Below are 13360 nucleotides of genomic sequence, written 5' to 3'. Positions count from 1 at the left end.
GAATGCCGCTTTTCTAAGGAATTATCGGGGGAACAATTGTTATTCGAAGAACGAATGCTCGCTATTGAATAGATAAAGAACGGGTCGAGGGAAAAAGGCGTTGAAAACGCGAGAGGAAATGTATTTCTCTGTCGCAACTTCGTAATTTTCAGAGAAAATTATAAGAGAGAAATATATACTTAGGAGTTAAGAGAAAGAAACTTGACTCATAGGGAAACTCTCTGTGACATGGAAGACCCAGTGTTGGGTTGCCCGTAGTTTTGGACCCTAGATAAGGAACGAATTTACTTTGTGTACTGTAGACAAATTTATTCTAAAGTATAACACAGATGAGAGTCAAAGAAGCAATTTTCATCGATGCCAAAGCTGCATGACAAGTGGCTGGCAGCAAAGCGTGTTAAGAATCCTTAGAGTGCCGTAGGTCAAGAGAAAATTGTCGGAGTCCCTCGAGAGCTTGCCGTATCGAACTCTACGTCAATAAACGGGTATTCGCAACTATTAATCTTCGATGATCCTGTAAGTAAACTATAAATAAGCCGTGAAGTACCTCCCGGCTCCCAACATTAATTCTAATTTCACGTTAATTTCTAATCCTCTCGATCCTCGGAGTGCAATACTATTCGTGATCAGTAGAGAAGGTTAGAAAAATTTGTTGCGTTTTATAAAACTGTGAAAAATAAATTTTATACCACGATTTAGAAAATGTTATCACGCAGCGGGTTATCGAAAACGCGAAGGAGATTGGCAGAAATTGGGGCACGGTGAACGTGAATTAATCGGCAACAAAAGCACAGTTGTGTGCATGAAAGAAAGATGAAAGAATCTTCCACGTCAAACACAGGCACGTATCAAAGGCTAATTCGTCGATTCAGCTTATCAATGTCCCATATAGCTTGACAAAGTACGACCATATGGTGTGTCAACAGATTCCCATACACGTCGGCCTCGACGTTCATTTGCATTATTTGAGATCGCGTTGGAAATTACGATATGAAACGCGAACGACAGCCAATTAAATAACATTGAATCGATGTCGAGGCTATCTTTATGCTTCGATAAACCTCGAATCTGCCAGCCACGTGTCAAATCGGAATTAGAAAAGGAAGGAAGGAATTCGCGATATTCGTGGCGCACATCTTCGCGATTCGCTTGCTCTTAATTCATGCGTGAAATAATCTCGATTTTCAGGCTATCGAACTGCCGCTGGAGGAAGGAACGAGACACGTGGAAAAATTACGTAGGATTATGCGAGACTAATGACAAATTAAGCGAGCACCGCCGAAAGCGAAATTCCGTGAAATATTTCGCGAGAAATAAGCTCTGATTTCGTATTCCACGCGATGTGCGAGACTCGAGGGACTGGCTGGCCGGAAATACTTCACTTCGCGTGCAAAAGTGGCGGTAATCAAACGTAAAGTGTAAAATTTTTCTCTTATTTGTATAATGAGCCGCTGCAACAAGGCAGAAAATTATCGTAGAATTATTACGAAAATAATCTGCGTATATCGACTCGAAACGAGAATTTTTCGAGTCTTCAAATAAGTATAGCGAGGACGTAGAATAGGTGTAGCTTCAGTCGAGAGTGTTTTAAACAGAAGGACAGATGTGCTAATAAAGTGTGCTTGAACTAGAGTACCAGAAACGCGAAGGAGGGTGTTGAGTACTCGAGATTATGCAGTTGCCAAGGATTTAGAGTAGTTTAGGTTTAGCTGAGTATCCTTAGAATGATTGCGTGGAATGAAAGAAATGATAAAATAAATTTTTCTCCTGGATATATATTAAAAATGGAAGACTCGAGAGTTAAGAACACGTAGAAGTTATTAAATAGACTAAAAACTGAAGACTAAAATTGAGAAAGAATTTTTTAGATATTTATTGTTTCTCGACTATTTCGAATGTTACATTATCGATAAGCTTCGCCATTAATGATTCTTTCTTGTCCAAAATAATATAAATTGTCGTACGAATAACAGGAAAGAGACTCCACTGTCTTGAATTGCATCCAAATTCTTTGACGTAAAGTTTTGCAAGGACTATGTGATAAATCAAGGAGAATCGGTTATTAGAGCAAAGTTCAAGGATTGTACTCGTCAGATTTCCCGTGGTAACGTGCAGGAACCGGGAAACGAAGAGGATTCAGAAGACAGACGACCCTTTGCAAAGAGGCACGTACAAGTTCTGCACCTCCTTTAAGACCGAGTTTCCTTTTACGAGACTTCTCCGTAGAAATATTGCTCCTTGTGTTCCACTGCGAGTTGCTGACTGCAATTCTAGCAAGCTCGCAGTCAGAAAAACAGTTTTTACTTAGAAAATGTTACTTAACCATGAATTCTTCCTTAACATCCCAAATTCGTCTTATCACTGGATGATCTGATCTCCGATGAACGTGTTCGATTAAATAATTATATTTATTGCTTTTAATATCAATAAACAAACGTTAGGAGTACGAAATAATGTTCTCACAATTGTTGCAATTTTTCTTCAACCGATTATTGAATTTTCTGTCCCATTTTAGGAAGTCAGTGCCAATTCGTTTAGCGAGCCAACAATAGGAAGGACGCATCTTTTTAATTCCTTCAATCGATTCGATGAATCTCATCCTCCAAATTGTTACCGAGTACAAGAAGATGAAAGAAATAAGATAAAGTGATGAAAATTGTAAAATCGTTTGACGCGTCTATGCAAAAGCACCTTTTCAAACAGCTTTGATTAAAATGGTGGGACACGTGAGAAGTCTGCTTGCAGAGATATACTCGCTCGAAATCGATATATATATATATATATATGAACAGAAAGAAACGCAATTACTGGACAAATTCGTGTCGCAAATGCGTGAAACTCATTGGTCCAAGAAATTATTTTAGGGAAATCGGTTAGTGGAATCGAACTAGGCTCGTGCCTGAAAATCCTCGAACCGATGGACAATTCAAGGTAGAGTATAAATGGGAAAGCATCGAGAAATATTTAACAGGATCGAGGATATTTCTAAATTCCAATAAATCTACATAATTGTGGTAGAACTTACTGTAAACATTCTGTCGTATAAACAGTATATTCCTAATTTTAATACTATTAAAAGTATAATACTATTAATACTATTTAATACTATTTAATACTATTAAAAGTATATAAACACCACTCATGATTATTCGTAACAACATCGCTATGCAACTATTCTGTGATATACAACTATTGCAATTTTATATCGCAATGACTCTAAATAAATAAAATAAAAATCGAGCAATATCGATAATCGAAAACAGAAGTGAGATAATTAAGAATGCATGAAATTTCGCAGGAATGTATGGTAAAATGAAATTTCGATAGAAAGAAAGGGATTTCAACGATATTCTTTTCTTTTCGGTCGAATATTAAATTTTTAATTTCCGGAGCTTAAGTCCCCCGTAAAAGCTTGACTGTTTTTATGTTTGTTAAAGGAATGAGTAATTTAAAGAAAATACTGTAAAATAATGCATTTCGTGACACGACCATTAATATAATTGTTACGCGATAATGATCACGGAATCATTAGCGAGCTCCTAACTTCCGACAGTCTCTAAAATAAAAATTGAGGGATTACTTTCGTATGCAAAGTTCGATACGATGCACTTTATTAATAGATGGACGAGCTGCTTTCGACGGCGCAGTGCTCTTGACGTCAACGCGATTCGAAACATGAGTAATCGAAGGTGAACTGTTGAAGCAGCTGATGAAAATTTTCCGCTCCCTTTTCTGGAAATAAAGATGTGCAGTATCGATGAGTGATTGAGCTTGCCTCGTATCAAGGTAATTAATTCCACTTCTTTTTAATTTCTTACAATTTTAATATCAGAGCACTTGAATAACGCCTAATACTTAATTATACCATACCTTTATATTTAAAATAAATTTCTACTCTTTGTTTCGTGGAATTAATAAACTTTACAAATCGACAGCTGAATTATTCCTAGATAATCGTCTTAAATACAATTGATTCCTTTGTAATTCGATAATCAGTTCATTTTCTAATTTTCTATTATCACGATGATATACATACAGGTCATGTATAGTTGCATAACTCGATTTTATTCTGCCCCAATTTTTTCTAACACTATTACCAATTTCAATGCGATAAGATGAAGTCATAGCGACACAGTCTCTATCAATTCCTTCATTGAAGAAAACTCTACCACGTATCTCTATCCTCTATAAATGGTGTTGTCATGCAACTAATGAATAATTTATAGAGCAAGTCGTCTCGATCAATTCACCGGCGCTGTTATGTAAAACTGTCAGATGCTGCCTTGAGATCAAACCACCGGACAAGCTTCTAATTTCAATGTCTATCACGCGAATCTTCTGATCCAGAATCGATCCAAATCCGCCTCACTAAAGCTGCCCAAAAATTTCAAAAAATCGCGAGTTCTTTACGTCTCCAAACACTCTTTGATAACTCGAAGTCTCAGTGGTTCGAGGTCTGACAATTGATAGATCAGACATATCTATTGCCTAGAGATATTTGCATTTTCCCTCGGTAAGAGATTTTCACGTAAAAATTCACCATATCTAGGGAAAATGGAGAGCCAACGATTTCCGATTGACTATCGAAGCAGAAGACTTTAAGGATCATATCTTGGCAACCATGGACCGAATCAATTAAAGGTAAAATGCGAGGCATCGTCGGCAGAAAGAGCATAATGGCCGTCGATAACGAAGCCACGTGCGAAAATAGAGTGGCTTATAAACACACCGCTAAAATTCTATCAATGGTATGTTTTATCGACTATTTCTTTGCTCGCTTTATGGCGATAGGAATAAAATCGTTTTATGTCTCTATCGCGATAATAAAGCCATCTTGAACTCTATTAAAACGTACGAAATACGAGTCGAAGAGAAGAAACGTTTCCGAACGTGGTAAAAGTCGATCCTTGTAAATATCCTCGACGATAACGCGAAAGTAGACGCGATATTTCATTACCCGCGAGCTTTTCCTCTGAATTGTTCGCGCTAACAGGATAGAAGCTTTCGAAATTCCCTCATTCGTGAGATATCGAGTTAAAAAGGTCGTGGATGTAAAGAAAAATCGGTTTCTATTCTGGAAATAATTTCACGAAGAATTCTTACATACGAAACAACGGGACGATACGAAAAGCGATACTGAAAAATTTCTTTTTATTTTCCCGCCAAGAATATTTGAAAATTCTCTCTTCCACGAGATATTTTAATTAAAGACGTCGCTTTTAATTAAAAATGTTGACGAAAAATCGGATCGTATTCCGATCATCTATGTAGAAGCTTCTACGTATAGAACAATGCAAGGACTGCTGTTTTGGAAAATTTTTATCAATTTTCCAGCCAACGAAATTCACGTTTGCCTCGTAGTATGATGCAATTACGCGCGTATCAACATACATCAGAGAGCCTCCTGTTAATGAGGAATCAGGTTCGAATATTCTCTCTGATACCGACATTTCTGACAACGTTCGCTATCTGCAAAGTGAACTGACCATACTTCGTCGATGTCATAATTAATGGAACACACAGAGGATCGGTGAATCTCGTTAATTGTATCGGTGATCAACGTCTATCATCGTTCAGCTAAAACAGTCCTCGACTTACCAAACAATGAGGATTCCAATTTTCGGGAAATTGTTTTGCAAAATATCGGTTTCGCCTCGGTGAATTAATTAAATTCCTTAGTTTATTAAATGAACCTAAACTCCGATAATAAACTATGATAACCATGATTGGTTCTTGGGTCGAGGTTCGAATAAATTAACATATGAAATCAACGTTAATTTAACTCACTATCATCCAACTGATTAAACATTAAACGAAACTATTTCTTTTTAATAATTGGTTGACGATGAAAATAGCTGCAAATGAAATTGAAGAAAAGAAAAATCAAAATAAATTTAGAGAAAAATCCTAGTTACGTCCACTGGTACCTTTCTCATGGCGTCGTCCAATCCGACGTCAGGGTCGAAACATCGCGTAAGCTCGATCGAAATGAGCAACTGAACGGAAACGTACTTGTTAAAGATTCATAAGATTGTTATAACGCGATCACGGTGAGCGTAATATCCTTAAGTGCCATGTTGGGGAACACGAACGACGGAGAATGAAAGCACGGCATGAAAGATGCAAACGGCGCGAGAACGATAGTAACGCATCCCGTATTCATACTTATGCTAGTGTCTAAGTATCATGAATGAAGACGTGCTTGCTCGTTATCGTTCCATCTCGTACAACTTCGTCGCTTTATTCGTTCAAACAGCCGCACCTTTATAGTAAACATCCTTTTTACACGACATTAAGCTCGAACATCGTAAAATCTAATTTTATTCATACTGACTCATCTAGAAATTATTCTTCCATTTTACCGATAGTCAAACTGTTATTTTAATCGATCATCGAATAATAAAGCGACCGAATAACATTATCATTCACCGATGTTCTATGATAATCCAGAAATTATTTTATTTCGCGAGATACCAATTCGTCAATGGAAATATCATTGATCTTTTCATGACAACGGTTTCGCACTGCAACTCCAGTGTAACGATGCAGGCTATAGGTAACGAATAGTCAATACCGTGTGAAATAAAAATAAATTTAGGATATCCAAATCTTCCAATGAAGAATATCGATTAATGATACAATGATAAAAATTCTAGTTATGTGTCATTTTCTATCACAATTTCTCCGATTCTCGAACCATATTGGAGCATTATACGAAGGATGACTGTACATGTAAAATAATTTATCGGAAATAATACATTTTTGCGAGGCAAAAAGGCTATGGGAATCTTTGACTATCACGTTGATATATTTATATCATTTTATTTGAAGATTTGTAGCTCGATAATTTAAGAATGCAAATTCCAGTATACCGCGTGACGTTATAACTCGCGGAAACGCGACATTTACGATCCTCGAACGAATTTACGATGACACGTTCCATTTTAATGCGAAAGCTGTAACGAGATACGTTCATCGCACCGATAACGATACTTTCTGGACGTTCTTTCGCAAATTTACATTCGTATTAATTGTAGCTCCCGATTTAAAATCCGGCGGAAATAACCCCCGTCGCGACCAGGATATGATCGCCGAGAAAATTAACATCTGGAGAAACTCCATCTTGGAGAACATTCCATTACTCCACGTGGTATGTTTCTATTATCCTTTCATTAGATCGAATCGATTTCACGTTGCTTGTAATCGGTTTTCATCGACGGCGAAGCTGCTATTTTACCAATTACGACCTATCGACTTTTTATTAGATTCCTGCTCTGGTACGTTTTAATCGAGCCATTCCATCGGATTGGGAATTTTCGAGAAATTCGAGACTACGTGGAAAATATTGATATTTCTCTGAACGATGCTGGTAAATCGTGATTATATGGATAGAAGTGGAATTCGAGGAAATATAAATCGGAATATCGAAATTAGAATATCTCCTGTTGTATATTATTTTTCTCTTTTATTTTGAGCAGAGGAATTAGTCAGGTTTAAATTCCGATTTACCTTGAAGTTTATAAAAAACGACGGGAACGTATTGGAAAAATAGTAGGTCTTGACGACATGACACGTCGTTTTTCATTTCAAAGAGACTCATTTTTCAACTAGATTCTCCTTTGTTTATGTTTTCTATGATTACCATATTCATAAAATAAGCACGTGATCCTTTTGTGTTTCGCGTAAAGAATATATGTATATTTTTCGCAAATACAGGCTTGAAATTTTCAATTTAAAACAGAGTTAACTAAATGGAAACCAGACGAGTTGGCTAGTCGACGCCATGTCGGTCTCGTAATGTAATTTCTAATTTTTCTGTTCCGTTGCACCTTCGTTTTTCACCCTTTTCGTCTATCCTCGGATCAATTTATTTCCGTTCCGTGTGTCTTCCTTATTTTTTAACGGTATCGCCATTTCCGCGCTAGTTATCGATGCTCTTAATCAAAAAGCGACGAGATCGGAGCACTACTCTAATTATAAGTTTCTTTCGTTCTTTCATTTCCCCGCGAAACTCGTGGTACTTTGACAACGTTAATTTTGTCATACGTGTACCTTTATGGACAAAATGATAAATTCGAATAGGAGAAAAATAAAATGGAATAAAGAATTAAAAATTAATATAAAATTGCCCAGACATTATGTCGATATTATTTCAATTAAAAAATAATAATTGCACCACGAGACTAAAAATTTTCGAAAACTATCTCCTCGCTTCCTTCATTACGCTATTAAATTAATTAATCCAGTGTAAACGATTCATCCTAAACACCGCGAATGTCTACGAAATGATACTGCTATTCCTGTTTCAAACTACGAAACGACTACACCCAAACTCCTGCAATACGATTAACGCAATCTGCATTAATTTAACAGCTGCTGGTAATTCACGGTTTATTTGATTTACGTACAGAACCGCGCACGTTCTGTTCCGCCATTGCCCGGCATGTAATACCAGCATTCTGAACATTAATACTCGACCGCAATGGAATAATTGCAAACTCGATCTTGTAAGAAAACTGACTCGAATATTCTTAACTACTATACACAGAAGACAACACGAATGAACGTAATGATTTTGTCGAATAAAATATCTACTTACCTCAGTTTGTATGTCCATATTCACCATCCTTAGTGAAACGGAAGTCTTTCAACTATGGCGGCCTCTGCAACAAAGAAAAATTTGTTAAACGTATCGGATATATTAGGAAATTTGATTTCTTAAATCAATAAATTATCAGTAATTTATATTTACAAAACTATGGCTGTGTTTAATCGCTTCTTATACGCTTGAAGTTCTAATGGCGCGTGCCATAATCAACAGCAAGGTCGGTCACAGCTCGCGCCATCACGTCCGAACACGTCGAAGAATAACACACAACTGATACAGAAAGACATCGGCGAGAATGTCGGACACACGTCAAGCTATTTTTCGTCCGAACATATCAAAGAATAACATAACTGAGATAGGAAGACATCAGCGAAAATGGACTACGAGTCTAACCAATGTTGTTTACATTGAGCCTTGTCTACGAACCATAGCTCCCAATCATAACACTTCTGTTTGGCTCGATTTTCTTATCACGAGTCTCACACGACATTTTAGACGAAGGAGTTAATAACGATCAAAAACATAAATTACAAACTTAGGTGTATTTGATACAAACAACCCAAAAATGAATCTTCGAATCGATTCAAAGTTCTAAGAAAGATAATTACCTTCCCAATTTAAATACTCAGTGTCACTATAACTTGCATTTAAGTTTGCATTTATGATGAAAATGATAATTTCAAGCATTCCTGGGAAAGTAAGTGTAACTGCAGTATGATACCATTAGAACGTATATATTATACATTCTGTCCATTTTGCTATGCTCCATCTTGCTCTCCGATACATCACGAAGCACCCAATATACTCGCTTATGCATTTCATTGTTCGCCGCAATGTAGGAACCAATTGGCGTGAACGGAAGCGCAGCTGAAATACGAGCGACATGGATTATGTTAAAGAGATTAACGAAGGACTAATCCTTGATACCTCCGCCTCAACTTCCTCCATAAATTTAACGAAATCAAACTTCCCGTGCCGTTGAATCCCGTTTAATTCTAAACCATTTACACTACGATTATTAAATATCGGTAAAGGCAGAAATCACGAGCGAAAATTGAATCGAAACCTGGCCGATAAATCGGCTAACGCGTTTCCACTTCTGTGTAATCTGGATAAAAGTTCAGCCAATCATAAACAGTCTTTTCGAACGAAAGACTTAATCCCGTTCTCGACTCCCATTGTTACGGAAATACACGTTCGCCATTGTAGGGTTTATTAGCGATGTTATTACTGGCATTAACGTTAATACTCGCACATGGCGTTTGCGTTGGATAGAGTTGCCAAAGTCGGGCGATCAGTCCGAAACTTAATCAAACTTTCGAATACGCGCCAAAATTGAATTGCGCCTTATAATGTTCGTTGCTTCGCGGTTTCCGTAAATGGACGAGGGCACGAACGTGTAATAAGTGTGTTAGAGAATAAATTTGGTGGAAATTTCAGGTGAGTTTTGCTCTCAAAGGTATTGTATATCGTGCGAAAAGTGTTAGGTTAGGTTGGAAGAAGTGAGGAGGGGGATCAGTCTAGTTTCGTGGTACCTTTGCTTTGATGGAAAATAAATTGTTTTCTTGGAAAAGAGAAGGTTTTGGAAGAAAAATCAGCATGACTGATGATATGTCAATACTGGTGGCTGAAAGCGATGCTCTGGTATGATATAACTGGAAGAAAACGACCGGGTTGCAATAGATGATAAATATATACGGATATTTCATAGGTAAACCAGTGACATGAATAATGATGCGACAGTGAATATATTTGATGTCAATGTTGATAGCTGAAAGAGGTGCTTTAACATGATATAGTTGGGGAAGGGAACGGCTTCGTTCCAATAGGTGATAAATATGTACCAATGTTCTGCGTGTTATCGATATTTTTGATAGCAATCTTCGAAAGGATGCGAAAGATACATTGAAAATTCCAAAACTTAAGAAAAATAGTTTTAGCGATATAATAATATTGAATTCTGAAATTATTATTCTTTCAGTACATTCGTATAATTTATTCAAAGCATAAAATCAAATAATATACCTACTTCGCTTGTTCCAAAAATATATTTCAACTACGCAGGGTAAAATTAAATTCCAAAATTCATAAAAATTTAAAACTTTCACAAAGAGTGATAGAAGCTATAAAAATCGTAATTAAGTTTAAAACACAGGCAGCCTCGAATTTCTGAAAAATTTTATATATGGAAAAGTATAAAATATTGGAAGCTACTAAAATTACAACTAAACCGAAAATACAAAGGGCGTCGAATTTCTGGAAAATCCTATCTATACAAGAGTATAAAAAATTCGTTTCGAATTTTACGGGAATATTCCGATAAAACGAGATCTAAAATAATTCATAAGAAACATATAACCAAAATTCGCGAAGATTATTTAGCGATAAGAATTTGAAAGAGTGAATTATATCACGTAAACCTCATCTCAGGGACGCAGCGATTTATTTTCAGAAACTGGATATTTCTTTAAATTCCAGCACACGCCGCGAAAAAGAAATCCGCTCCGATTTCACCTGTCTCCAAAGCTTCAAACGATGTTTTCAAGCTTTGTTCCCGATCGTCGTTTCGAGCCGACTTCTATCGATGCGAATCGAACCTTCAAGTTCGCATATTACCGTTTTTACAAAATGCTTCTAAATAGCACGAGCATTGAAAAGCGGAAAGGAACGAGAGATAGAACGGTCGATGATTATTATCAGGAAAAGTCTCGTCCTCTTTCACGCTGTTAAAAGCTCCCACGCTGTTAACGTAATAGCTTGCAGTATCGAGAAGATCTGTGCGACAAACAGAGTACGATAAAAATGCAAATTCGACGATTACGCGACAACAGTTCGATGGAAGCCTTAATCCGTGGACGAAGATTTATTTGGATCCAAAAAATACCTCTTTTCCTCTTCTTCGTCGAAGTTCAAAGTCGATTTGAGACTAGAGTGAATTATCAGAAAAGAAAATTCACGAGTGATATATCATTAATTTTATTTTTTAAAAATTCCTCTATTTCTTTATTATCGATTTAATAAAGGGTTGCGTAATAAGGGAATGCTCAATAATACATTGCAGAGAATAATTATATAATAATTATGAAACTGACTTCTGGGAATTATTAGTAATAAAATTGGTAATATAATTAGTAATATAATTAGTAATATAATTCTGGGTATAATATCTGGCTCGCTATGCTTTAACATATTCTGATATGCTCAAAATTTGTATTAATTCTAAAAACTCACAATTTTCTGGTATAATGGCTAATTAAAATTGAATTTTTTCCCAATTTTACAATTTTTCATAATAAATTTGTAGCCCAAGGGGTTAATGCAGTTCCTCTGTTCTTAGCGAGAAATTCGGTATAATTTGTATAAATTAATTAAATAATAATTAAAAAATAATCGTACGTATAAATTAATTAAAACCTAAAGAAAACACTATTTCAGTAGAAGATATGACTCTCATCTATCCCTGATAGTTGAAATATGGCTCTTATCGTGGAAAGCTTTGATCATCTTCACATTCCACCGTGAAGATATACTCTTATCATCTTCATCCTAACTCTAAAACTCGAAATTCATGATCGAAACTTTGATTTTCGAAGTAATTACTTAATTTCGTCGATCGATATCGTTTTGCCTGACCAAATCTGCAAGTTTCCGATAAAACGTTCCCATGCAATTGTCCGTCAAGCTCTGAATGGAGCAGAATCGTTCCTACGATCTTGGCATAGTTGAACGTTCTTAATTTCGTCTCAGCTCGCGCATTACATTCGCCATTTTTCTCTCTGCGATATTAGATCAGCGAGAAGAAGACACTAATATCACGACGAATCGGTATGTGAATAAAATTTATTAGTCGACAGATATGCAGATTTTGGAAGTGCTTTCCTTCAAAAATTCCAGCAGCTCTCGTTCGAAAAATTCGACGAAGTAAATAGGAATATTAGAAATCTAATTTTCATTTAGAGATCTCTGTTAATTTACATTTTCTACAAGGTAAATTAATGAATAGGAAATCTAGTTTTTAGAAATACTACTTTCCTTAATAAAATCCAGCTTATGATAGTACTAATTTCCTTTAAAAATTCTACTAATTTAAGTTTTCAGCAAAGAAAATTGGAATATACTTAAACATAGATCTCATAATTAAATGGAATATGAAACTAACTTGTGACAAGTTAATTTAAAGATTTATGTATCTCTTCCAAATTACAGTATTCTACAGGCGCCATTGCGATGACTGCTGAAGACAAGTATTTCTGCTATTATTTATGGCTAAAATTTCAGAGCGATGAAAAATTAGCCAACCATTGAAACAGCGTGTACAAAATCTTGGGAGATTATACTAAATTCCAACATAACGCGTCCAAGCACCAAGGTAACCAATTCTTCACCAACTTAATCCTTCTTCCGAGACGAGAATCTACCAAAGGCGATCACGAACACGCTTTAATCCCAAATATTCTCCACAAAGACTAGTAGTCACGTTTCCCACAGCCACCTTTCCACGAACTTCGAGCGATCTTCGATTTAACGTAGAAACAACGTTGGTAGAAGCGTCTGGCCGTCTGCCAGCTTCCGGCAAGTTAACCACCGACCACGAGTTCCTATAGCGTCAATCTGGCCTTCATTCGTCACCATAGCGCAGCTGACACACGTTCCCGGTGAGTAAATATTTTTGTCGAATTATAAATTCGAAAATACCATATCGTGGCACGCGCTGGACACCGATTTTCCATTCGCGAGAGCTTTCGCTCTTCC

At 36.4% G+C, this 13360-nt stretch overlaps 1 long non-coding RNA gene across 2 annotated transcripts in view; it reads right to left on the bottom strand.

Annotated features, from left to right (window-relative positions):
* LOC108547030 (uncharacterized) overlaps positions 1 to 13360 on the bottom strand; it is a 53895-nt gene that overhangs the window by 17254 nt on the left and 23281 nt on the right. Inside the window, exons 1-2 of one of the 2 annotated variants that reach the window (XR_001890167.1) lie at positions 8753 to 8863; positions 8600 to 8663 (exon numbers count right to left, since the gene is read on the bottom strand). This is a non-coding gene — a long non-coding RNA (uncharacterized LOC108547030). Of the gene's footprint in view, positions 1 to 8599; positions 8664 to 8752; positions 8864 to 13360 lie in introns of those variants that run through there. The other variant, XR_001890168.1, reaches the window with a different exon arrangement.

This window comes from Eufriesea mexicana, unplaced genomic scaffold (assembly GCF_001483705.2).
Source record: "Eufriesea mexicana isolate 0111107269 unplaced genomic scaffold, ASM148370v2 scaffold812, whole genome shotgun sequence".
Lineage (NCBI taxonomy): Eukaryota > Metazoa > Arthropoda > Insecta > Hymenoptera > Apidae > Eufriesea > Eufriesea mexicana.
The sequence above is the reverse complement of the archived record's forward strand: the minus strand, read 5'-3'. Positions and strand labels throughout refer to the sequence as shown.